We start from the raw sequence: 24468 nt of genomic DNA on the forward strand, positions 1-24468 counted from the left end.
GTTGTCTGAGGACCAAAAGTTGTATAAAAGATCTTTCTCTGGCCTATACCTGCTATGCGTACACCCTGAAATAGTTGAGCTACTCTTGGAAGAATTACATAAAGGGTTTTGTGGAAGCCACACGGGGGGTAGATTTTTATCTCGCAGGGCCCTCACACAAGGTTATTGGTGGCCAAATATATAGAAAGAAGCACAGGAATATGTAAAGAAATGTGACCAATGTCAAAGATTTGCACCAAACATTCATCAACCTGGTGGAGTCCTCAATCCACTGTCCAACCCCTGGCCTTTCACTCAATAGGGTTTGGACATTGTAGGTCCTTTCCCCAAGGTAGCAGGAAATAAGAGATATTTGGCTTGGATTATTTCACCAAGTGGGTTAAAGCTGAACCACTGGAAAATATCAGGGATAAAGATGCAAAAAGATTTGTATGGAAAAATATCGTCACCCAGTTTGGAATCCTAAATAGACTCATTTCGGACAACGGACTTCAGTTTGATAGTAAAGCCTTTAGAAGATACTGTTGCAATCTGGGAATAAAGAACAAGTATTCCATTCCAGCCTATCCACAAGGAAATGGACAAGTCGAGGCTATCAATAAGGTCATAGCGAGTGGACTTAAAAAGAGATTGGATGACGTGAAGGGAAAATGGGTGGAAGAGCTACCACACATCCTTTGGACTTACTGAACCACTCCTTGCAAATCCACTAGGAGACGCCCTTCTCGATGACTTATGGGGCTGAGGCTATCATTCTTATGGAGACTAGATTCCCCACGTTGAGAACGAGTTCTTTTACTTCGAGCAACAATGATGGGCTGTTGGAGAAAAGTTTAGACTAAATTGAAGAACGAAGAGAAAATAATGTGGTCCAATTGGCCTACTATCAACACAAGCTCAAGCAGGATTATGATGGCAACGTAAAGCTAAGGCCACTGACAGTTAGAGAATTGGTCTTAAGAAACACTACAAAGAACCTAGTGTGAGGAAAATTAGGATCCAACTGGGAAGGACCATATCGTATCACATCGGTGGCCTAAATAGGGGCATATTATCTTAAGGATCTAGGGGAAAAGGCTGTACCATGCCCCTGGAATGTAGATAAACTGAGAAGGTATTGTTATTAATAAAAGCTTTCTTCACCACATTTAAGTCTACTATATTGTATATCATGCATTCTACTTTCAATCTTAGTATTAAACAGAACCTTGGTTATGCCTGAGTCCTCAGACCACAAACCTTAGGTAAATTAATACTTTCGGACATCTATTTAAGTATCAAATAGAACCTTACAAGTTATTTTTCTAAGTGTTAAATAGAACCTTAGCTATGCCTGGCTCCTCGGACCACATATCTTAGGTAAATTGTTATCTTACAAGTTATTTTTCTAAGTGTTAAATAGAACCTTAGCTATGCCTGGATCCTCGGACCACATGTTTTGGGGAAATTAACACCTTATGTTATCAATCTTAGTATTAAACAGAACCTTGGTTATGCTTGGCTCTTCGGACCACATACTTTGGGTAAATTGATATCTTACAAGTTATTTTTATAAGTGTTAAATAGAACCTTAGCTATGTCTGGATCCTCGGACCACATGCTTTGGGGAAATTAACACCTTATGATATCAATCTTAGTATTAAACATAACCTTGGTTATGCCTGGCTCCTCGGACCACATACCTTAGGTAAATTAATACTTCCTGACATCTATTTAAGTATCAAATAGAACCTTGGTCATGCATGGCTCCTTGGACCACATATCTTGGGTAAATTGATATCTTACAAGTTATTTTTCTAAGTGTTAACTAGAACCTTAGCTATGCCTACATTCTTAGACCACATGCTTTGAGGAAATTAACACTTTAAGACATCTTTCTACATATTAAACAGAATCTCGGTCATGTTTGGATTCTCAGACCACATACCTTGGGGAATTGATATCTTTTAATCATTAATACTTCCTATCATTTTTGACAAACGTCCAGGCAAAGCTTTGGTTCATCTTAGATTCTTTTGGACCACATACTTAAGGTAAGACAAGTATTTCTTATGGATTACTTAAGTGTCAAATGTGACAACTTCACTAAACAGCAAAGATCTTCATGGTAGTAACAAACCCACTTGGATATTCATGAGCATTACTTAAAGCATTTGCAAGCTTATGTGTATTTGTTTAAGAATTGATTATCCCTTTGCTCCTCTAAACTTACCAATGAGTAAAGAGCAGAGTAAGGTTAAACCTGTACGCAGGTTATATTATTGTGTATATTCTTAAGAGTTGAAATTGTGTCCTGCTGAGGTAATGGACTCAGAGGTTTTTAACTTGTTTTGCTGTTGATCATATGAAATGGGATAAATTTTCCACTACTCATGTAGATTAGTAATAGAGGTTTTGCTTTATTACTACTTACATTAAGTGTTAGATAAAATAGAAATCATATCAACTCCAATATATGAATCACAGTAAGAAAGAAAATACTCGCAACTTTCATTAATAAAGGCTTTAACATAAGGCAGTTCAAATTCAAAGACATAACTTGATTACACATTGTGGAAACCAAAACAAAAAGATAAAAATAAACAGGGGAAGAGAGCTATGCAAAAGTCTACTTCTTTTTTATTACAATTTTTCCTTGAGGAGGAGCCTTAGGTTGCTGGTCTGCAGCCTTCAAGGATCCTTGGTCAGTACCTTTGAGGTCACCCTTAGCAGGAATTGGGAGAGTTGCAAGGACAATCTCCATCTTTGATGCCTCATTATCTTTAGTGGAATCTTGGGGAACAGTCGAGGGCTTGGTGGCATCAGGGGGCACGCCCTTGGTGACCTTGGCCTCTTTATCATTCATCCTCGGCTACTCAGCCACCTTTGAAGGGTTGCCAGAGGAGGGAAGGGCCTTCTCAGATTTGCTCTTCTCTAGATCGGCCACCTCTAGAGGAGTGTCTGCCTTAGAGTTGCTGGAGAAAGGAGGGCAGATGGCTTTAGGGTAATAGAAATTTTCTACCTTCCTAAGTGCAGAAGAAGCCTTAAATCTAGTTTGGTTAAGGGTTTCATCCCACACTTGAGTGTAGTAAAGCCTACATACCCCTGGAACCTCGGCTCTAAGGGCATCCTCGGTCTCAGCCCCCCTAATGTTATACCCATATTGCTTAGCCTTCTCCCTGGCCATTTCAACTTGAGCCTTGGCCTTCTTAAGCTCCTTCATTTTTTTCTTCAATGTAGTGATCTGCTTCTTGGAGGTGGCCAACTGGTCCTTAGCATTACGCAGAAGCACCCTTTGGCCTTTGGCTTGCTTTTCCACAGTGTTCAGGGCAGCAGTGGCACTTTTTCTCTCTTTCTTCTCCTCTTGCAGTTTACTCTTCAGCTCCTAATTACTTTTTTTAGCCACATGGAAGGCATTCACGGCTGCTATCTTCCTTCCTTTATCCTCCGATAAGGGTAGTTCACCATCTCCTCGGCCCTAAAGGTTACTTGGATGGCCTAGACAGGAAGAGAAATACAGTTAAAAAAAAAAAAGTCAGAAGAAGAAAACTTAACTAAACTTAAAAACTTGCTTACCATGGCCAAGTCCCTTTTTAATCAGTGGAAGACTTCATGCTCCTTCATGGATTTGAGATCAGCCATGTCCATGGGTAAAAGTAGGGATTGCTCCATTGCATCTGCTACATATGCAGCCATGTCCTGCTGGAAGTCTTGAATGGAGGTATCACTAAAAAGGGGAGCTCCATCCAGCTCTATGCGAGGGGCCTAGACAGGGGCTGTAGTTAGGTGGTCAACCCTTCTTTCCCCTTTAGTGGTGGACCTTGTTTGCATAGTCCGAGGTTGCTTAGGCCCCTTTTGAGATTTGGCCTCTCAGGGAGGTTGTTTTTTCCTAACTTCTATCATGTCCTTCCCTTTCTTCTCCCTTTCCTCTTATGGTTGGCTGGATCAGGTTGGATTGGTTGGATGGGTGGAGGAGTGGGGAGCCTGGTTTAAGGTGCCTTCCTTAAGGCATCCCTCCCTGGTTGAGACTCCAATAGCTCCTAGAGGGTAGACCTTTATTTGCATTGGATGCCTATATTAGTAGAGGTGTCATGAGTTTATTGTTAAAGACTAGCTGAGGCTAGGGAAGGAGGGCCGAGGTCAATAGGAAAGGCCTCTCGGAATAAGATTTGGTCTAAGATGCCAAATTCGTCTTTGGAATCTGACAATTCTACTACTTCTTCTTCTTCCTTCTCCTTTATAAAAGCGGGATGAGAAGAAGTTTCCTCCTCGGCTGTATGCTGTGGTGGCTAGGTGACCCTAGGGATGCCCTCTGGAATTGGACCGTGGCAAGTGTGCCCTATGAGACTGAACCGATAATAAGAAACCCTAGATTGGCTACACTAATCCTTTGTAGACGTGGGTCTCTTGCCTTGATTACGCACTTCGGTGCTTGGAAGGCGTTGGAGATTGACGTGTAATCCAGAATAAGATGAGCAGCCCTTAGTTGTCCGTTTGTGTGAATGAACACTTCAGCCTTAAGGATCTTGTCTACGCTTGCTTGATTCACAAGGTTGAAGTTTGGGACAACAACGTTTTTGTCTGCAACACCATTAGGAAGGACAAAAACTATCATTAAAATAAAAAAATAACAACAACAACAAAAACAACAAAACAATGTAAATTATAGAAAATTTCAAGTACAAGTAAAAGAGAAAAGAAGAACGCAGAAGGTTTAACTTCAAGCATAACCATCCTAGGTCTAAGACACCACCTGGTTGTCCCTCTCTCGTTGGGCAGGGAAGTCAATCATGCCAATCTCCTTACATGATCAGGAAGTCTTTTTTCTAGCCTTTGTTGGACTCAGGCAGGCATTGACTGAGTCTAACTTCAGGGTACCTAGATTTCAAGTAATACCCCTGGCCCTTTAGGTGATGGAGGTTGTAGACCCAATTAATATTGTGGTGGGTAAGTCCTAACCCCATCCTTTCATTGAGAGCATCTACAGAACCTAGGATCCTAAACATGTTTGGGGCGCACTAGGTAGGAGCTAACCTATGGGCCCTAAGATAATCCCTGGTTATAGTGCCCATAGGGATCCTCATCCTGCCCTCTATGAAGGCAATTATTGGGATTACTACCTCTCCCTCTTGCCTGTCTTCATGCCATTGTCTCTCTTTACAATACCTAATGCCTACTCCTGGGGGAATCCTATATTGAGCCCTAAAGTTTCCTATTCTCTCCTCAGAATCTACCAAACTCTTAAATCTACCCATTTCTAGAAGGGTTTAGAGAGAACTAGAGAGGTTGAAAGGAGAGAATGGAGCCGAGGAAAGGTAAAGTAAGAAAAACAGAAAAATATATGGAAAAATAAAGTGTAGAGATTTGTGAAGACTTACAGAAATAAGGAAGGTATCCTCGGATAGATTTTAATATTTGTAGAGGCACGAGTGAGTTAAGAGAGTTGGCAAGTTCAGTGTATGAACGCTAGAGCTAAAGTGAATGCTAAAGTAAGATGAAGGATTGATTAAAGTGATATTTATATCAAAGAGAAAGCTATAGAGTGGGAAAGTTCCCACCCAAGTCCCAGTAGAGTTCTCAGTTGTTGGATTTGCATCGTACCATCGAATGTGGGGGACATGCGGTCGTAAAAATTTAATGAGGAGTGCATCTCATAAGCAGAAGCATCAGGAGCATGTCTCAGGTAGTTAAAAAGGTGTTTGCTTCGGCAAAGGTGATGTTTGATAGGCACGGACTGGCTAAGGTGACATCAAAATCCTCCATTCTTGCCGAGGAGCCAGAAAGAAGAATTTTGAGGGACTATTGTAGAGATATTTGGCCCAGAAATTCGTTATCTATTTATATATTAGGCTTGTGGCCCAATCTGAGGACGAGGTCTTGTCTGTCTGAAGAGGGGATATCTTTGTCAGAAGAGACTACATTAGTAAGTAGAGAAATTAGTCTTGGTCATAACAGCTCTAGGAGTGGGCCGAGGATAAGCACATCCTCTGCTAACCAATGTTAAGGTTCGAAAAGTTTGTCTGTCGTCCTGGGTAACATTCTAGGAAGTTCCATTGGCACAGATATGAATGGCAGTGACATCAAACAGGGAAAAATCCTAAAAATATCTTAGGAGAAAGTTGTTGCCTTCGCATTAAATGTACTGCAGCTAACTTTTTGACCGCATTAATGTGGAGGTGATAGTTGAACAGTGGATTTGAGCCTTTAAACTATTACATGAGGACTTGGGGAGGCTGATGGAACAAGTATCAACACCAACAGTCTGACATGCACGTGGAAGGTGGAGATGAAAAGAAGAGACACCATAAAAGAAGAGGGTGGCAATGAGACTAGGGGGTTGGAAAAAAGAAAAAAAAGAAATCTACTGTGTAGCATCAAGAATTGACTTTGTAATCAAATCTAAAAGAAATATATAAGGACAAATCTCCTCAGACTTTGTCGAGGACGTTTTTCTTCATTATAAACCTGTTCATTTACATCTTCTTGTTATCTAAACCTATTTTTGTGTTAGTTTAATTCATTAGAGTCCAATTTTCCAACCCATTCTCTACAAATTCTTTATTTTGGGCTTTTTGGGCCTCAGTCCATCTACTTATTGGGCTAGGAATTCAAATTAGGTCCTTACAATAATCCTTAGCAATGTGGGGGCAGGACAGGTCTAAAAAGTCTAAATCCATCCTCACCCCACCACCTTTGCGGGGTGTGGAAAACTCACGTGGGGCGAAGTCGGGAGGGGCGGGTCAAGTGAAGCGGGGAAAAATTGCCATCCCTACTCCTAAACAAGGTTACTTACCTTCCATTTTTTTTCAATTCCTTTATTTTAAAACATCCAAACAAGATAACTTAATTTAATTCCATTCATTTTTTATTCATTAGTAATCATTCCATTTCATTTCATTCCCTTTTGAATTCTCAAACAAAGCCTAATACTAAAGGTAAAGTGGGCACGCTTTAGCAACAAATTAATTCTTTACTAGAGGAGGCCTTCCATGACGAACCTATTTTTGGCACCTAATATGTTCCCAACAAATTTATAGAGATGGAATTATTTGTCACCAAAATGTTATACATTTAACGACAGAAATTTCCGCCACCTTAAAGCAAATAAGTTTCACACCACAATTTTTTAATTGGCATCTAACCTTGACTAGAACTAATAGCGACAAAAATAAAATTTTGTCACCAAAAGTTATTTATTTTTTTATAAATGGCGACAAAATCTATATTTTGTCATTGTATGTTATGTTTTGGTGACAAAAAAAATTTCCTCACTAAATTTTGTCACCAAAGATACATTTTGTTGTAGTGAAATTTGGATTCATTCATGAGTCTTGGCTTCAATGCCACACACACATACATGGTATAATTACATTTTGCATGAATTATTATTATTATTATTATTTGGTTCTTTCTTTACTCTCAAGAATAATAAAATATGATTATTCTTAAGAGTAAAGAAAGAATACCAAAAAAAATCAAAAAATCAAAAGCTTTCTAATTTATGTCCCCATTGCATGGTAATATGATCAGACGTCATTTTTCCACGTATTCTAAATTATTACTTCTTTTATTTTTATTTTTATTTTTTTGAGAAAAATGTGTTTTGTTACTTTTCTAACCTTTCGAAAATACTATGCTACCAACTTGGTGTATGATCTTCGTATTTTTTAAAAAAAAAAACACCATAAATGTGCTGAACACGTGTGAAAAAACCTTTTCGAATCACTTAGTGGTCACGAAATGGATTTCATTTCTTAAGTTTGCTCTTGACATGCATGGTATGATTGCATTTTGCATGAATTATATGTGGAGAAAGCTCATATTGGAGCGGGTTTCCAGTTGTATTGAGTAGCTGCTGTAGCACCACCCATGCACGCAGATAATTACTACTTCAATTTGCTAGGTTTATTTTGGTGACACCCTAACTACACACTCTTTTTAGACATGTTTTCCTCAATGATTTACATTTTGAGAACTGGTATTGTTGGTTTAGTGATTTTCTAGCCATTTAATGCTTTCAGGGAATGACACGGCGCATGAAGAAAGTGAGTAGGGATCTGGATTTAGTCTTGGAGAATATCATCGAAGAAATTGAACAAATTTCTAGTGGTCAACAAAATCGTCACAGTGATTTTATACATGTGTTACTTTCTTTGATGAACCAACCCATGAATCCTCATGATGAACATGTATACATAATCAATCGGACAGACATCAAGGCAATCATAATAAACATGATTTCGGGTGCATATGACACTTCATCTACTGCAATTGAGTTGACCTTTTCCGAACTCTTGAGGCATCCACGGGTAATGAAACATGTACAAGAAGAGCTAGAAGGTGTAGTTGGAATGAAAAGAATGGTGGAGGAGACAGATATGAAAAACTTAACATACTTGGATATGGTTGCGAAGGAAAGCTTAGACTACACCCTGTTGCACCATTACTAGTCCCACATGAATCCATGGAGGACATTGAGATCAATGGATATTATGTATCCAAGAAATCAAGACTAATAATAAATTTTTGGACTATTGGACGAGATCCTGATGCGTGGTCAGATAATGTGGTAGAATTTTACCCTGAAAGGTTTATGAATAATAATATAGACCTCAGAAGTCGTGATTTCCAGCTCATCCCATTTGGGTCTGGTTGGGCCTTACAACTGTTAAATATGTTTTGGCTCAATTATTGCATTGCTTTCACTGGGATCTCCCCCCTGGCATTTTGCCTAATGAGTTGGACATGAGTGAGAAGTTTGGGCTAGCAATGTGGAGAGCCAAGCACTTGTCTGCCATGCCAACTTATTGTCACAGGGTCAATTTTTCTTTTAAATTTTCTGCCTGTGATGGCACTAAGCCCTTGACTTAGTCTCAGCCAATACACCACACACACATTGTAGTAACACTCAAAATAGAATTATAACGAGAATTCACACACACATTGCACACACAGTATTTACAGTGTACCAACTCCAACCTTTATTACTTAATATCAAGTACAAAGGAAGTCAGGAGAATACACATGAAATTCTCTAAGCCAGAATACAAGTAACTGCCCCCTGTCCAAGACTTGCTCCCACATGTGGTTCGACTTATGACACCTTCAACTGATGCTGTCTTGGCTTGCTCTCCAAGTTTCTAGTCCCTACACAATAGGTCCAAACATCTAGAAAGCTAGGAATTGCTCGGTAACTACTAATTATTGTTGCTGCACACTTTGCACATGCCAGCCCATGTCTCAACACATCATGGGGCTTCAGCCCATGCTCTAGTAGCCCCCACACACTTGTTCCAGCACATTTAGAAGGTTTAGCTCCTACCAAGCCCTTCTCATCAGCATCACAACCCACATAGCATGCCCATTTATAGCACTTCAAGTAACTACCATCAGCCCACTCACACAAGTCCATGCATTCTGCAAGCAGCAACCAGCCCAATGACTAGCACAACATATCATCATCATAGCAACCCAGCACTGCCTTGCACTCAAGCCACCAAGCCCACACATAAAGCAACCATCAGCCAAGCCATCATTGCCATACACCATCCCATAGGATTAGCACCACCTGCTGCTGCCCAATATCAAAATCCATCTTTGCTGACCATAGCCCTACTTGGTTAAGTTTTCATTTGGGAACAACTTATTTATAGTTGAAAGTAATCTTGATAAAATGTAAAAGTTAAATAAAATAAGTAGGTGACCTACTTGAGCTCCACAAAATAGTAGGAAAAATAAGCAAAAGTTAAATAAAATAAGTAGTTGACTCACATGAGATTTACAAATAGTAGAAAAAAATAAGTAATAAGTTGACTTATAAGTGTATCCAAATTGAACACTAAATTTTTAAGAGAATTACAATATAACCTTTGGGAAAATTTTACTTTTTTAGTTTTGGTTTGCTTTTAGTGTTAATTATAATATCTCTCTCTCTCTCTCTCTCTCTCTCTGCTTATTTTATGTGGAAAGAAAAAAAAAAGAAAAAAAAGGAATATTTGAGGATACTGCAACTAGGATTGTCCAAGCCTACTCGAACCAGACAAAATTAGACTGGTCTAAACTAGCTCAATCAATAACAGATCCGATCTTTTAAGATTTGGGTCTGTAGTGGGTTTGTGTGAAGGAAACCTGATTAAAACGGGTTGAGGGGTAGGTTTAATTAATAGATGGAAACCTGTAAAACCTAGCTAAGCCATCTGAAATTCTGGAAAACTTTGCCTTTTATTTGTCATAACCTTCTTGATTCTTGTCACAATATCATTGCCCTAAAAGGGTGAAGAGAGCTATTAGTATTAAGAGACAAATCTTTGAGCGATAGTGCTGCTTCAGAGGAAAATTCACGTTAATTCAATGACTTTCATCTTAGAGTGGAGCCGCTGGTAGTGTGGTTCATGCAAGCATAGTTCTTTTTTTTTTTTTTTTTTTTTTTTTTTTTTAATAATTTTATTTTATTAGAGAATTTCAACCTATGACATTTGCTCCTAATGATAGCTCTTTATTATCAGACTAAAATACCAATCAGTTTTTTGTATAGGCAGGAATTGAACCCCAAATTTTTTATTTAACCATCAGAAATTTTATCAGTTAAGCTAACTGGAATCCACAAGCATAGTTGTCATAATGTAACTTGGTTTTTTTTTAATTTTATGTATTGTGTATCGTATTGTATCATGTATTGTGAAATACACATATTTAATAAAATTATAAAAAAAATTATAGATATACATATACAAAAAAATATATTCATTATAAATTCAAAATATGTTCCACTAATGTCCAATTTAATAATTACTTATGTAATAATATTTAACAAATCTATCTAAATAAATCAAATAATCATATGTTTATAACATACACATTTAAATTGATTAAACTTAAAAGTGATAATACATGATATACGAGTCAAAATAAGATTTTTTTTTTCATCATCTTGCTTAATTAACTCCATTTAAATCAATGTTATCATCATGTTCATCATCTTCCAAAGTTTTTTTTTCATTGACATTTTCTTCATCATCATTAACATTTACTATCTCTTTCTTTATTTTTTTTTATTCTAATATTTTTTCTTAGCATTCTAGCTTCTTAGACTTCTAGCAATAATAACAAAATAATAATAATAATTATTATTATATTTTCATTTAATACATTATTCATATAATAGAAAATAAATTTGCAAATATGAAAGTGAAGTGTATGGGTATCGTCCAAATTTTGTAAGAGAAAGAGGAGGGGGAATAAATACTCATGGACATTTTATTTTATTGGACTCAATTAAGTATATATCCCAATAATTTTTTGTTAGAAAAAGTCTAACAACTTGGTTAACTAAAATAAAATGACAGATTTTAATAGAGAAACAAATTTTAAACCCACATATTTGTATATTATACTATTCAACAATATGATATAATTTATACGATATGTACCTATGCATTGGACGATTCATGAGATGATACACCTTCGTGATACGAAATTTTTTTTACACAATATGATACATATTGCATATCATACAATACTGACAACTATGCATGTGTGATTTTTGGGTTTTTAAATCAAATTTAGTTAAAAAATAAAATAAATAAACAAATAAAATAAAGATGTAAAAAATTGTGAAAGCCTCAAAACTTGTGTGGTAAGCTTTCATGAAGTTAATAAAAAGTCAAATGCTTCAGTTTTATTGTATATATAGATGAGTGTCAATATTATTATTATTATTATTATTTTTTTTTTTTGTGATTTGTAACATGTCAAAATTTATAGTATTTCTAACATTAGCTTTTATTTATTTATTTATATTTTATAAAAAATATAATTTTTAATAGTTAATATTTTGAATTTAATTAATATATATTTATTGTTTAAAATTTGGGGATTGGTAGCTTGGACCTTAGACGATTGCCTTGCTCGACTAATGTTTGGGCCCACCTAGAAATACAAATGTGACTTTTCAAATTTTAGATTAGAGTTCGGCTGACGGGTGTCCTTAGGATATTTTTTAATGGATCATTTAAAAAAAATTTTGATATTACTTTTATGGAAAACATAAAAATTGGTGAAAAATCAATTACTTTTTTTATTTTCAATAAAAATTTTAGGAATATGTGATGTGTTCATTTGCTTTTTAAATTTTATCTTAGGAGGGAGAGAAGAGATTTGGTTTTTGTATAAGCTATGACTTTAAAGGTGACTGCCGACTAGCAAGATCGAGTGAGGTGACAATCTGATGGCATTTTTGTTGAATTTTTTGCCCTACAATTATGGGCGAGTTTATATTGCCACCCTAGAGTTCTGATTCTTCTATGTATTTATTTATTTTTAATGAAAAGACAAATTAGTCATTTTTAACTCTCACAAGAGTTTATAAATTATGAGAAAAGTTAACAAATGACCAAGGGAATTGATTTAGGAACTATTTCTAGAAATATATTATGGAAAAATGATTAATTAATTAATTTTTCTGTTATCTTTTTATATTTTTCATAAAAATTGTGTTAAAACTTTATTAATATGGTATATTAACAATTGCCTTAAGGGCACTTTCTAACATGACTCATAAATTATAATCTCCAAACACCTCTTCAATCCCCTACCTTTCATCGCGGACTCAATTTCCAAAATGTATCCATTGACATTAGCCATTTTCCTACTACTATCGATTGGACATTCATACAAATCCTATCACGGCCAAAGGACCACAAAAATGAGCCTGTGCTCCCACCTGGTCCTCATTACTTACCAATTATAGGTAACCTTCACATGCTAGGTGTCTCCCACACCGTGCCCTCCAAAACTTAGCGAAAAAATATGGGCCCATCATGTCCTTGCGGCTTGGTCATGTACCAACTATTGTGATCTCATCTCCTCAAGTTGCTGAGCTATTTTAAAGACCCATGACACCATTTTTGCTAGCCGACCTAACCTCCAAGCCTTTGAGTACATGTCTTATGGCACCAAGGGCACGACTTTCACTGAGTATGGTCCATATTGGGGCGACGTTAGGAAACCATGTACGTTGCAACTTCTTAGTGCTTCAAAAATAGTCATTTGCACCTATGAGGAAAGAGGAGCTAGGATCATTGGTGCAGTCGCTTAAAAAAGCCGCGGCAGCGCATGAGGTTGTGGACCATAGTGGGAAAGTTTGCGAACTTATTGAGAAAACCACATGTGGAATGATATTTGGGTAAAGTAAAGATAATAGATTCCACTTGAAGGTGCTTATTAAGGAGGCCTTGACCTTGTAGGGGGCTTTCTAAATCTAGCTGATTATGTTCCTTACCTTGGGGCGCGCACTTGATCTACAGGTGTTCATGTTTCTATCTATCCAACTTTATCAGAGTCTTAAATCTTTATGATTAGTTGAAGTGACCATGGCCAAAACCAATCCAATTCGTCTATTCCTTTTTGGGATAAAACCTGTCTATTATTATTATTATTATTAACTTATTTAGAAATATTAGATATGTTAGTCCCCACATCTTGAACCCACTCTACTTACCATTGGTTTTATATATATATATATATATATATATATTTCTGAATGATATATTTTTCTATTTAAAATTTATAGTTGTGGTATATGAAAAATAAGACATGATTATGGTTTGTTTGAATTGAGGGAAAGAAATGAAGAGTATAATAGATTTGGCTTAAAATTAACCTATTTTCAATAAATTTTATTCTACTTCTCCTCCATCCAAATGGCCTCTTAATAAAATTTAAGATTTTAATTCTCCGTAAAATCTTGCATAAAGACATGGCCACCTTGAAAAACACATGGCCAATAAAGTTCCTGTTTCACCTAAAAAAAAATTAAATAAATAAATACAGTTCCCGTTTTCTTCTTTCTATTATTTTATTGTTTTGGTCCCTTTCTCAACAATTTTTTTACTTTTTATTTTTCCTTATATTAATACCTTACACTTTGATAAGTAATCAACTAATCTTATCTTCTACCACCCTATTCCACTTCCACAGGACTACATTATTTGCAATTGACAGAGCATATATATATATATATATATATATATGCCAACAACTGGTTCCATAAATTTGGGTCCATCCAGAAGTTTTAACTTGAATGCCAGACATATTAATGGAGTAAACAATATTACTAGTGCCATACGCTTTTCACATACTTTGTTTTAACTATTCTATGTTGCAAATTGTGATTAGTTTTTTATTACTATTACGTAAACTCACAATTTTCTTTTTCATCACTTACAATTTGTCACGTAGGACAATTATGGCAAAGTGTATAATATAAACATTATTGTAGAGTAAGTGATAATTCTTAAGAGGAAAAAAAAAAGAAAAGAAAAAAGGAAATAAGAGGAAAAAAGAAAAGAAAAAAAGAATAATGTTTATTATGATTTCTAAGGCTACCATATCATGAGATAAAGATGATGTTTTTCCGTGTATTTTATATTTGAAAAATGCTAGAATCACAGTTATCTGCACAAATTTTGCTACAATTTAACATGATAAGTAGTGAGCTACTAAGGAAAACTGGTAGGTTTAATCATTTAAGTAGGTCCACATCTCCACCACTTGCAACTCACCAGGTGATGAATTGTGCAAAAATTGTGTAAATTGTTACGCTCTAGCATGGTTCTTTATATTTCTACTTCTTTTATTATTGTTTTAAAATATGTAGTTGCATCCTTTCTAGAACACTAAGCTATCAACTTGGCCTATGTAATGGCTAACAGTACAGGATATAATCATCCACAGGTTACAATATATATATATATATATATACACACACACACACAAAAGCTAAAAAAGCAAAGCATAATAGAATGCGTCACGTGAACAAATCTTTTCGAATCACATATATAACAACCATTTGGTTTAGCGTTTTGGGTCCAAATTAAAAACATGTTTATTTTATCCAAAACGTAATTTTTACGTGTTTGGTGAAATATCAAGGCTATCATAATAGACATGATTTCAGGTGCATATGACACTTTAGCTGCTGCGATTGAATGGACCTTTTCTCAACTCTTGAGGTATCCATGAGTGATGAAACATGTACAGGAAGAGCTAGAACGTGTAGTTGGAATGAATAGAATGGTGGAGGAGACAGATTTGTTGAAATTACCATAATTGGATATGGTGGTGAAGGAAAGCATAAGATTGCATCCTGTTGGACCATTACTTGTCCCACATGAATCCAGGGGGGACATTGAGATCAATTATATCTCCAAGAAATCACGAATAATAATAATAAATTTTTGAGCTATTGGACAAAATATCCTTATGTGTGGTCAAATAATGTGGAAGAATTTTATCAAAAAAGGTTCATAAATAGAAATATAGACCTCAAAGGATGTGACTTCTAGCTTATCCCATTTGGGTCTGGTCACAGAGGGTGCCCTAGATTGCATCTAGACCTTTACAACCGTTAAACATGTTCTAGCTTAATTATTGCATTGCTTTCATTGGGCACTGCCTTGTCGCATGTTGCCTAATGACTTGGACATGAGTGAGAAGTTTGGGCTATCAATGCAAAGAGCCAAGAACTTGTTTGCGATACCAACTTATTGCCTACTTAGTTAAATTTGTAGGAGAATTACGATATAATCTTTAATTTTTTTTTTAACTTATTCAGATTTACTTTGCACATGGTTTCGTTGTTCCAAATGAAGGGTTGGAAAAATTGTAGCACCAAATCAACTCAAGTTACCTTGAACAAAATCTAAATTTGCCTTGTCATAGGTTGCGAAGTTCTGCACAATATTTTTATTTAAAATAGAGTTGGTAAATTGTTAAAATATTTGGTAAATGCCTTCCTAAAAATTGTAGCTTCAAAACATTTTTACTTTGAAATTATATCTCTTCAATATTAATGCTCAAATTATTTCTTCAAGAGACGTCTTCCATGTAAAGCAATTTTACAATAGCACTGAATTTTTTCTTATAAAAAAATTCCTACATTTGGTTGCAAATCACATATGGAAATCAGATATCAAGTATCTAGATTCTCACTCAATGCTCTTATTAGGAATGTGGATTCCATTTTAAAAAGGTGGGTATCCACATTCACATGCTTACATAAAGTTACATTTTGTATAAACTGACAATTTTACCCATTCTCCCTATCTTTTAACCAATAGAAATAAAATAAAAAAAATTATTAAAAATTGACAATTTAAATAAATTTTTTTATTATATATTTCATTTTAAAAATGTTTTACGAAAGTTCTATTGAATTTTCCATGACTTATATATATATATATATATATATATATATATATATATATATTTTGTTTCTCATAATTTATTTGAAGGAAGATATAAAAAAAGATTTTTTTTTTTTTAAAAAAGAAGGTTGCATTTACGAATCAAATGATATTTTAGAAAAAATAAATAATTATGATAAGATTTTTGGAAATAATCCAAATATAAGCACCTCATATTCTCAAAAATTTTATTAGTTTCCAAATCAAACCAAACAAAGAAATAGTTACATTTTTAAACATCTAGATTGCTAGGCATCACATTCTCAAAAACCTAAATGTTGGGATTAACGTAGATTCCCCGTATCAAACGCCACCTTAATCTTAGCAGTTAGCAATGTTACACTGCACCAAGTCTAACATGTTGGAGTCTAAATTCAGTCATAATGACCTTTGCACAATCTTAATTTTTATTGATTAGGTTCACCCTAATTAGAATTAATTTTTAGAACTATGGAGAAAAATAAATATTTTACTAAATAAAAAAAATTCTACATTATCTCTTAGGATTATCCCATGTTCACTTGTCCACAATTATTTACCATTTAAAACAATGAGAATTAAGCTTTATGTCGATATTTAATTAATCATTCAAGTACCAATTAAACTTAACCAAGTTTAATCCCATGCATGCTTATTTTAATACCATCCTTGATCAAAACCATAATTTTAATTAAGGAAAAAAGTAAAAAACTATCATGCCCTTAAATTCTATTTTGACCTATTATTATTTGAATTTTAACTTTACGTAAATTTTGATAATTTCAAAATCTGTAAAATGGCTTTTATTTTAAAAATTAAATTGCTCAAAAATGACATTCTAATAATTGCAAAAGAAGCATCATGAAATGTATATAATCTACGTGATATGGCTAAAACAAGCACACCATAACTTTTTTCAAAAGCCAAGGTAACTTTTAAGGAAGGGTGACACAAGTTATACTACACACAACATACTTTTTTAAGTAATGTGGAACAATTACCATTTTTTTAGAAATACACACATACAAGGGAGATAGAAAGAGGGTCTAATACAAAGGCACACTACAATTTCACTCAAAAATCATGATAACTTTTAAGAGAGAGTGAGGCAAGTTATACTATACACAACGTACTCTCTTAAGTAATGTGGGACAATTACCCTTTTTTTTTAGAAACAAAAACACATACACACACACACAAGGGAGAGGAAAAGAGATTCTAACACAAAGGCATATCACAACTCCACTCAAAAGCCAACAATGCATATTGACACTAAATTATTGTAATTGAATATATTTATGTTCTTTGTTCCATAGTTGTTTCAATGTCAAATTAAAAAAAAAAAAAAAAAAAAAACTAAAATAGTCAAATAAAATGGCCAACTACAATCTTGAAACACCTTATGCTTTAAGAATTGTGAGGCCTTGATCGTCAGCAGTGTCTCTGATATTGTGTGTGTGTGTGTGTGTGTGTTTTTTTTTTTTTCCCTTGATAGACCCTTCCAAACCATCACGTTCTCGGTGAAGTTGTAGTCATTGCAAAATTTCCCAAGTGCTCATTTCGACAGCGTTCGAAAAGATCACTACATTCCTCACTACCAAGTTGGTAGCATTCAAGTGAGCTTGGTCTAGGTATGCCCTTGTCTTAACGATGGCCCTGTCAACTACCATGAATTTTCTTAGATCATCCAAAGTTTGTCCATCTTGAATGGCTTTGGGGCAGGGTCTCCACCTCGGAGGCATTGTATAAGTTTGGGTAGGGGTAGTAGGGGTAGGGGTATGGTTTTTAGACTCGAACTATTCATAGAACTGTAAAAGAAAGAAATTCAAGGTTTTTATGGTTAGACTGATGTCTAATCGAGATTGGACCGTGATGATGTCATAATTAATTTAAAAAATGCAAAATAATATAACAAATTTGTAAAAATGAGTAATTTTGATTTAAAAGAACAAGATTATAGAGAAATTAAATAATTTTCAAGTACATTTTCATAACTTATATTAAAAAAAAATACAACACAAAAAAATAAAAGTATAATTACACTTAATCCTTCAAATATAAAAATATTAGTTTTTTAGATACATAAAATAATACCTAAACAATAAAATAATTTTGATTTTTTACATATAATAATGTTAAGTATATTAATCACAATAAAATATTTATAATTTTAATTATATATCAAAAAATATATCTTATAGTCAGACTATTAGATTTTTTTTTTTAATATATCTAAATTTTCGAAACTTAAGTTAAAAGTAATATGCCTTCATTTTATTGCATAAGAAGCTTAGTTTTCAGGTTCTATTCCTACCATTTGAAACTTTAACTTATTTTTTCAAATATTGAGCTTGTTTTGAACCATGTCCAGTCCTAGAAACCAGACGGTTCAGCCATGATTCGAGTGGTTCACGAACTTTAGTGTAATGTTCAGTTTTTGGTGCTAAAAAATCTGTCTTTAAGCTGGTTCCTGGTTAACCCAGTTAGACTAGGTAGTCCAGTTTGGGTCTAAAAACCATAGGTTGGGGGTAGAGTGAAGGAAAGATAAAAGAATGTGGTTTCTTTTTTCCTTTTCTTGGGTTTTTGCTCTCTCTCATAAGATTAAATGGGTTTTAGGAGTGCAAAGTAGGGTGGCAGGGTGGTCCGGTTCGAGTCTAAAAACCATTGGTAGGGGTAGAGTTGAAGGAAAGAGGAAAGATTGTGGTTTCTTTTCTTTTTTTCTTGGGTTTTTGATCTCTCTCATAAGATTAAATGGGCTGTAAGAGTGTACGGTAGGGTGACTAATCTAAGGCTAAGAGATTTATACTTAGTTTCCTCCAATATTTTAATAATTTTTATGGTGAAAATTTGAAATCTTTATGTTCTGTTTGTTTCACGGTAAAAAATTTCAGGTGTTTGGCAAATATGTAAAATTTTTTAATCACAAACCACCAAAATCAATGCCGGATGAGTGGCTCTGATGACCAGATTGGAGGCTTCGGTAATTAGACCGCCAACACTAGCCATTGAATTGATGACCCCACCAGAAGGATGGAGAGCCACTATGTTTTTATAAAATGTTTTACTAAGTTTTTAAAGATAAAACATTTTACAATGAAATTTATAGTCAATGGAAAATAGTTTTAGGTTTGACAAAATTTTATAGAGAATAAATACAGTAAAATGCTAAAAATAATTTTCATAAAATATTTTACAACAAATCAAATGGGTGTTTTGCATTATAGACAAAATAAAAAGATTATAAGAGTGTTGCAATGATTTGATCATACTGTTTGTGTTTACAAATTTAAAAACTGCATAATATAGTGATTGATATTAGATAAATGTCTCATACCCACTAAAGCATGCAAATATCATTTTGATACATTAAAAATGAAAATATTTTTCAAATATTATTTATTTTTTATATTATTTATTGTGTATCATTAAATTTATATTTTATTAGACTTTGTTTCAACTTTTGCAAAAACTACTAAATTTGAGGAAGAATAATAGATTTCAAATAAATTATTTCTCATGTAAATCTTAGAAAAATAACATCAATGAAATTTCATTATACTTAAAAAATTAATGCACCACTTAAACTAATTAATATTAAAGAAAATAAATGTATTTATCCATCCTATTAGTAATCTTTTAGGTTACATAGAATCATAGATAAGTTATATATATATATATATATATATTTGTGTAAAATTTACAAAATGTAAATGATTAAGATTAATTTAGTAAATTCAAAAAAATTTAATTTTTAATTTAGAAACAAAAACACATACACAAGGTAGAGGGAATAATGTTTTAATACAAAGATACACCATGAATTCCACTCAAAAGTCATGACAACTTTTTAAGGGAGAAAGGGATAAGTTATATTATACACAACATACTCTCTTAAGCAATGTAAGACATTTACCTTCCTTTTTAACCTTTTTTTTAGAGACAAAAACACACACACACACACAATCGAGTGGGAATGAGATTCTAATACAAATGTACACCACAAACTCTACTTAAAAGCTATGGTGACATTATACTATACTCAACACACCCTCTTAAGCAATATGGGACAATTAAATTTTTTTTGAAGAAAAAAAAACATATAGACAAGAGAGAGAGAAAATGAGGTTCTAATACAAAAGTAAAATACAAATTCCACTCAAAAGTCATGGTACATTTTTGTTCATTTGTTGGTATTCTTTTCTTCTTGTTGTTATGGCTATTTTGGCTGCTATTATTGTCATTTGGACTTTTAATTTTTTGTTTAATGGGTTAAGAATATTTGTGGGGCCAAGATTATATTTTTTGAACCCAAATCTTTAGGATTCTCAAATTAAGGTGTTCAATATTTTCTATTAGGGTGGTTAAGATAGATTAGTTTAAAAATAATTATGTATATAATTCTTATTTTTCTGCAAATATATATATACATATATATATATATATATATATATATTTCTTTTGAAAACTAATGTGGTCATTTGAACACCTTGAACTCAATGTGTAGCCGCCCTTGGCATGATAGTTGGTGATTAATGCCATTGGAAAAGATACAAAAGTTTTGGAGGTATACTTAGGCCTATACATGGTGCGGTGCGACCTGTGGATGGCCTAATTTTTTTCTCCTCATAAGGTTTAGTCTCACATTGAATCTTTGGTAACGTGACTCTTGTGTGCTTGTGTCTCTAAAGTGGAGTGTGTGTATGTGAGTCCATTTTTCTTATTTTTATTTTAAGAATCACCACCAACCATTGGTTTTGTATTAGATGTGACTGGTCACCTAAAGGTATAATTCATTTTAGGTTACCTAATTAAATAAACCAAGTTTCAAGGGTTCATTAACTAAAGCAAACCAAAAAAATCTTGAACCAAAGATCTTGAACTTGGAAGTTTGGTTACGTGTGGGGAAGGTGTTAGACACCCCACAACGCCTATCCAAAGATAATACCTAGTTTTAATTCATTTCAAACATTATATTTTTGTGAAGAAATAGAATACCTGGCATTTTGAAATTTTTAAAAGGTTTTTCTTTTTTCTTTTTTGCAAATAATATACATATATACATGTGAGTAAATATTTACATATAGCTAACATGTGAATATTAACTCTAAAGAATATTTACAATCAAGACGTGTGAGGTATACACATAAGTTGCATGAGAGAGAACATTCAAAACATGTTAATAGAATATTTAATATATATATATATATATATATATATAGCATGCAAGAACTAGCTATCATAAGTAGGCAAGCTAATAACTCAACAAAGAGAGATGGAGTTGGAAGAATAGTACTTTGTTATCATCCACATTTTTCTCATTTTCATCATGCAAAAAAGATGACAAATAAAGCTCATTAGTGCCTGTAAGGTTGAATTTAATCAACTATCTTATTGGCTTTATTCCGTGCCAAATTTGCTTGTAATTTAGCCATTAGTAACTCTGTGTTTAGGTGGGATTCATGTAAGGGTATTATGTGAAAGAGTGTGAAAAAATGCTTAAGACTGCGTAGTGAAGTAGGGACTCACGGCTAGATCTCGCGGATGGCTTGCGGCTTGCAAGCCGTCAGATGATGCACACGAGTGAAGCATGCAAAGAAGCTGAACCGTCATGTCAGCTATACCACTACAGGACAAAAAGTCCAGATTGGCCATTTAGTTAGCTCGTGGCTCAGACTAGCGACTTAGTTATGTTGTAAGACCAAGTCGCCAGTCCACTCTGTTAATAAAAAATGACCCTTCGCATTCCTTTTTCACTCTAGTATAAATACCCCTTACACCCACGAAATATTGAGAGCTTCCAGATAGGAATTTGAGAGAGAAACCCTAGAGAAAAACAAGATTGACTCATCCACAATCTTTACATAGTGACTCTTTAAATTCCTTAACTCTCACCCTTTCCATTGTTATATCCTTGAGAGGTCTATTAGCCAAAACCTTTTCTCATCATACCTATATTTGTGAGAAGGCTATTTGGTGCTTAGGAAGCGATTAGAAAGGGACCAATTCAAAATGGTTAATGCTATGGGTTATAGCGGAATCCGGTAAGCTAAAGAAGACAAAGGTTCAACACAACCTCGTTGGAGCAAAAAGCTTGAAGGGCTTAGGTACACTGAGTAGATTAGGCTTGGAGGGTCTTCTGTTGTTTATGTATCCTAACTTCATTCTTTAGTGGATCATTTACCGCTTGGAGGGCGGCGAAGAGGTTTTACATCGAGAGTTTCGGTTTCCTTTTTGATAACACATCATTGTGTTATCTTTATGTTTGCTTCCCTCTTCTCTTAATCTTCGCCATTTAATTTCTGTTGTGGATGTGATTTTATTTGGTTTAGATTGTTTATCAATTCTATATAAGCTTATGTTTATTTTCCGCACATATATTGTTTGATATTTAGCTTGAAATGGTAATTTGTAAATTGGGGGTTTAAACATTCAAGGTATTTTATACACTATTTGAACATTCAGTATCAATGAAAATGATAGGAACAATGTAAGTTTATAGGGTGTTCAAAGACTCATGAGAAATGAGCCATGGACATGAATCCTTAACTACAGCTATTCTAAGAAAAGGCTCAAAATTAAAATGTATGAAGAAAATTAAATGTCAACTTTTATTAGTTTAGAAAAGCACAAATTTTTATTTTTTTTTAGAAAAAGTTTTATTGAGAGGTTTTTGAGAAAAACATTTTTTTTTAAAAAAAATCCTTTTTTATTTAACGTGGTAGAAGAATTATTTTAAAAAAAACACACATACACACACAATTTTCGGATTTAAAAAAAGAAGAAGAAGATTTTTGAAACATTTTCTTTTAAAAAGAAACATTTTTTAACATGATAAAAACACTTTTTCTTTGAAAGATATATATATATATATATATATATATATATATATATATATAGGATTTTAAAAAAAAGGGAGAAAACATTTCCTTGAAGGGAAATTTAACGAGGTAAAACACATTTTTTGAAAGCATAGATTTTTTTTTTTTTTTTTTTTTTTTTGAAGAAACATCATTTTGAAACCACTTTTTTTAATATGTTGGAAAAACATTTTTGAATACATATTAATTTCGAATTTCCCTTTTTTGAAAGGAATTTTTTTTTTTTTGAAAACTCTTTAAAAAAAAGGTTATTTTTATTTTTATTTTTAGGAAAGCATTTTTTTTAGAAAACTCTCTTTTTTATTTGAAAGACTTCATTTTTGAGAAAAATGTCGGAAAAGATTTTTAAAAAGCATTTCCTTAGGATAGTGTGTAGAGGAGTAGTTTTATACAAGCACACTTATTTTATGGCAACATTAATGATGATGAATGTAAATAGACAACAATAATAATTAAAGTGCAAAAAATAAATGGCAAGGAAAGTAAAGTGCAGAAATTTAAATGACATAAAAGTAAAAAGCTGAATATTGTTAAGGTTGATTAAAAAGTGTTATTTTTATGTTCCCCTTAAATAGATTTTAATCTCTTTCAAGTCTCATGGGTTCTTCATCATAAAGAAACAAGAGTTCTAAGTCATCAATCAATCTCATGAGACATACCCATATTGTGCTCTATTTGAGGTTTAAAAGCCATTTAAGAAGGATGAAATAGAACATCATTTTTTATTTAGGTGTCTAGGTATAGTGTGTGTGTGTGTGAAAGAAAGTAAAGGGGGAAAGGGATTGTGCAAGAAATTAAAGGGATTACATAAATTAAAAGGGGAGGGGGGTTACTTGGAAATATAAAATGGATGACATAAATTAAAAGGGAAAGGGGATTTTGTTGAAAAATAAAAAGGATGACATAAATTAAAAGGGAAGCGAGAATAGTAAAAATGATTAATCCAATACCTCATTGTTTTGGGAAGGTTCATTGAAGGATTATTAAAACTCCACCGTGTTAGGTTCTAAAAGTTTAGAACAATTGGTAAACCATGAACACAAACTTGTCTAGATATAAATTTCTAAATCTATAGGTATAAGTAGACAATGTTCAAGGTATTGCAAGTTAGAATACAAGAAAAAGGAAGTTACAAGTTTGACCGATCGAGACATGGATCTATAGTATTTAATTAAGGTCCAACAGCCCATTAATCCCATTAAATGATTACGGTTTCTAATCTAATTCTGCTAGTGTTTAAAGGAAACCTTAAGGCATATTTTGGTATGAATTTGGAGGTACTCTTTTGAGATCTAAAAGGTATTGTGTCTTCTTCTTTCAAAGTCACTTCCAAAATTCCATCTACACATTATTAGAACCAGTAGATCTGAAGTTACTGTAATAAGATC

The 24468-nt window shown here is 33.6% G+C and overlaps 2 pseudogenes; both read left to right on the plus strand.

Moving 5' to 3' along the window:
• The first annotated feature begins 5653 nt into the window (after positions 1-5653).
• On the plus strand, positions 5654-8850 carry LOC115964542 (annotated as a pseudogene).
• Positions 8851-12153: 3303 nt separating this feature from the next.
• On the plus strand, positions 12154-15540 carry LOC115964543 (annotated as a pseudogene).
• Positions 15541-24468: the final 8928 nt, after the last annotated feature.

This window comes from Quercus lobata, chromosome 10 (assembly GCF_001633185.2).
Source record: "Quercus lobata isolate SW786 chromosome 10, ValleyOak3.0 Primary Assembly, whole genome shotgun sequence".
Lineage (NCBI taxonomy): Eukaryota > Viridiplantae > Streptophyta > Magnoliopsida > Fagales > Fagaceae > Quercus > Quercus lobata.